Source organism: Genypterus blacodes, unplaced genomic scaffold, assembly GCF_046128005.1.
Source record: "Genypterus blacodes isolate CSIRO-AG114 ecotype Tasmania unplaced genomic scaffold, CSIRO-AGI_Gbla_v1 ptg000107l_1, whole genome shotgun sequence".
Taxonomy (NCBI): domain Eukaryota; kingdom Metazoa; phylum Chordata; class Actinopteri; order Ophidiiformes; family Ophidiidae; genus Genypterus; species Genypterus blacodes.
Window position 1 is genome coordinate 1989260 of NW_027466911.1, and position 3182 is coordinate 1992441.

The following is a 3182-nucleotide window of genomic DNA, read 5'->3' on the forward strand; positions in this document are numbered from 1 at the left end:
ATGCTTTATGGTTGTAAAGAATGAAATAACAATAAATGTAATTCAATAGAGAAAAGTGTTTGGCTCGTTTTTGCTTCAACAAATATTCCAAGTTTTTATTTTATCGATGCTAAGTAAAAGTAGATATCTTTTTCCAGATATGTCGTGTAATGAAATAAGTAAGCTTAACGAACGTCCACTCAAGCAGCGGCTGATCTCCTACAGGGAAGAAAAGAGAGACGAGCTAGCCAGGAGTCGAACCTAGAATCTTCTGATCCGTAGTCAGACGCGTTATCCATTGCGCCACTAGCCCGGTGCTATATCCTGCAAGGTGCGTCCATTTAGAAATGTACACTGCACGTTGAGCGAAAGGGGTTTCGGGGGTCTTTTTGGGGTCAGTTTTGCGGCTTTTTATTTTGATGTGAATTGTAAAGAGCAAGGTAATCTGTGTAAAATAAAAAATAAAAACATTCCGAGCTAGCCAGGAGTCGAACCTAGAATCTTCTGATCCGTAGTCAGACGCGTTATCCATTGCGCCACTAGCCCGTTAGCGGCCATCAGGAACTTGCATAGCTATATAAAACTTTATGTAAACCTTGACAGTTTACAGTCTGTCAACATACAGTATATCTACATACAAAATAATAAATTCACGTTTTTAATAATATTCATGTTAGTTTTACTGCAAATACATCACAGCGCATAATTTAACTTTTTAATTTAACTTACAAAAAATAATTAATGTTAATGTTCGGGTCGCGTGTTAGCGGAAAGGTTCGTTTCTGTCAACAAAAGCTGAACATATATCGGCGTGATTAAGTTGAGGTGGGCTTACTTTAATACTTTAGGACTTAACCACTCAAGCTTAATTTACCAACTCCATGTTTCTCACCCATGTTGCCTATCGCCTCTGCTCGCCTCCTCTCGCCTCTTCTCGCCTCTGGCCAGCAGGTGTCGCAACGGTGAAAGTAATGCCGAGTTTATGGTCCAATAAACAGTAAACAGTAACAAATTATTATGTAGTATTCTTGTTGTTGCGTGAGACTAGAATAAGTTTAAGTATCAGTAATAAAAGTAGAAGTGCTAGTTGTATTTCTGTAGTAGCAACAGTAAGAAGAAGTCAGTTAAGTCAGTCAGTTTTTATTTCCCTTTTGTGTATTTATTTTCTGGTATTATAATTTAGTTGCTATATTATAAAATATAAACATTGGAGGATGAGATTTCATAGAAAACGCACACACACATACACGCACGCACGCACGCACGCACACGCGCGCACACACACGCGCACACAAATGTAGCCAATAAGCAGCTCGATGATTTCATTGCTCCAGGATGGAGGCGTTGGTTTTGTCTTCACTCCGGATTCGTCTTCCAAACTCCACAACCAGTGGTTTGTTTTAAGTCATCACCGAGAAGAATAGCATTGTACTAAAACACAACAAATTCTAGTAATGTGATATGAAAAAGACTGATTGAACCAAATATTAACTATTAACTATTAATCAATGGATGAGACAAACTGAATGTTATCAAATCTTCCATTGGAAAAGAAAGTAAAGAAATGATAGTTTGAAAGTATTTGGCCAACTTTTAATGATTTTTGTGAAATCTATGACCTTGACGGAGGTTTTAATATAAGAGACGCACTTTGTGTTTGTATTTTGATGCTATATTTGCCGTTCATTGTTATTTCTTAAACGATTGAAAGCTTACATATTGTTTTATCTAAGCGCGGACATAAATATCAGACCTGTTTACATTCCAGACACAGCCTTTATGTCTACAATGATATATTATGGATTATTTACATTGTAAACGTGCAGGTTAAAAATATCATTATTCATAGAATAGAATAGAATAGAATAGCTTTTATTGTCATTGTATATGAAAATACAACGAAATGCATTTGTGCTGTGCCTGAATCTTTGAACAGTAATAAATAACAGCAATAAACTATAAATAAACAACTAATAATAAATAATAAATAATAAATATAAAAATAAATAAACAACACACAGTTCCATTCATACATTAAAACATAAGTAGTCCCACAGCTCAAGATGTCCCAATATATTATGATCATTTTTGAGCCAATAGCTCAAGATGTCTCATATGACATGTCTCGACATCCCATATGACATCACGACATCACATGACATCCCATATGACATCACCACATCCCATGACATCACATATGACACATGACATCACATGACATCATAACATCCCATATAACATCATGACATCACAACATCACACCCCAAATGACATCACATGTCCCTTGCCCCATATGACATCACATGACATCATAGCTGAAGATGCCCAATATGTCCCAATGTGTCCCAATTTGTCCCAATATTGCAATTGACTTTTGGGGTACTAATTTGTCTAATGTTTGATTTTGTTTAGCTCATTTATGGCCCTTACAAAGAAGCTGTTCTTCAGTCTGGTGGTGTGCGTGTTCAGTGATCTGTATCGCCTTCCAGAGGGTAACAGACAGAACAGGGAGTTACAAGGGTGGGATGCATCTTTCAGGATGGTGTTGCTCCTGCGGAGACAACAAGTCTTAAAAATGTCCTCCAGAGAGGGCAGGGGAAGTCCAATTATTTTTCCTGCTGTTTTAACAGTCCTTTTGAGTTTTTGGCGATCTGCCTCGGTGCAGTTTGCATACCAAGCTGTCAGACAGTATGTTAGGACGCTTTCTATACAGCATTGGTAGAAGGCTCTGAGCAGCTCTGCAAATAGATGGTTCTTCTTCAGTGTGCCTGACGAGCAGAGTCCCTGCTGCGCCTTTTTGACAAGGGCCGAGGTGGTCACAGTCCAATTAAGTCCCCAGGAACTTAAACCAGCGGACCCTCTCCACCTCCTCTCCCTTGATGACAAGAGGACTGTGGTCCTCATGGGTTCTCCTGATAATTAGTAGTGTGGTAATAGCATTAGACAAAGCCCAGGCCTTATAGCAAATCTATCTTATATCTTTAAAATAAATGGCAAAGTCTTTATAAAGTGTCCAAAAAGCAAATTAACGTCACATATAACGTTTACACCCTTATTTATGTTTCCACGTCCGCCCTTGTGAAACGTCCCGGTGCCCCAGCAATATATAATGAAGCGCACCCACAGAGCTCTACGACACCGCCCCTGCGATCAACGCCCCCAGTGACGGCGACAGAGTCCGCCCAATGCGGGGGCTTAGTGGA

General features: G+C 39.0%; 2 non-coding genes across 2 annotated transcripts; both read right to left on the bottom strand.

The window, feature by feature from the left end:
- Positions 1 to 219: 219 nt before the first annotated feature.
- On the bottom strand, positions 220 to 292 carry trnar-acg (transfer RNA arginine (anticodon ACG)). The gene has a single exon. It is a non-coding gene; the product is annotated as a tRNA-Arg (tRNA).
- Positions 293 to 452: 160 nt separating this feature from the next.
- Positions 453 to 525, bottom strand: trnar-acg (transfer RNA arginine (anticodon ACG)). The gene has a single exon. It is a non-coding gene; the product is annotated as a tRNA-Arg (tRNA).
- Positions 526 to 3182: the final 2657 nt, after the last annotated feature.